A 784-nucleotide genomic window follows, 5' to 3' on the forward strand; every position below is an offset into this window, starting at 1 on the left:
TGGCAAATTTCTAGTTTCATCCAGCCTCCGACTTTCGAAACAATTCTTATTGGAATTGAGTCTCACTTCGTTGTTTACCGCTGTTATGCTGCTTTTTTTCGTCGGATTTGACTCGTTGATGACTGACGGAACCTGTATTCCCCGACGGCAGACTTGATAAAATGTGTAAGAGTCGGCTTCGCACTGTATTTCGGGGAAGAATTAGCATGATTTACACATAAGAAAACTAAGTAAATAACTTTAAATCGGGTTTGCCGAAACTCTACGGGGACGGGAGCCATGTTTCACCTATTCAATTACGTTATACAATTCTGGGGTTAAATCCGGAATTACTTTTTGCCTGATTGACGCACAGTACAAATACATTAAATCGTGATTGGTTAAAGCAACTTCTTGATATGAAAATGCGTTTAGAAACTTTCCTGAGGACCGTATCAAATGTATGAATAAGGCTTCATTAATTGTTCCTCAAATAGCAACGGTATTCAATTGATTGATTGCATTAACAAATAATACAAAGCAAAGCAAACCAAAGCAAATAGAAAAATGCGCTATTGAGAAGTTACGTGTCGCGCCATCGTTGCGCCACACGCAGTCTACGCGGATGTTATTCTCAAACAAACTTTGAACACTTTTTAGGAGCAGAGTTTGCAAACCTCAGTGATGATTCTCGTCAAATAGGGTAACAGTTTAATACTTATACTTTCGTAAAATGTAAGATGGAATTTATTGACCTTTGCCTGAGCCCTAAATACTTCCGAGACCGTGGTGGTATTTCATAACG

This window comes from Penaeus monodon, chromosome 19 (assembly GCF_015228065.2).
Source record: "Penaeus monodon isolate SGIC_2016 chromosome 19, NSTDA_Pmon_1, whole genome shotgun sequence".
NCBI classification, from domain to species: Eukaryota; Metazoa; Arthropoda; class Malacostraca; order Decapoda; family Penaeidae; genus Penaeus; species Penaeus monodon.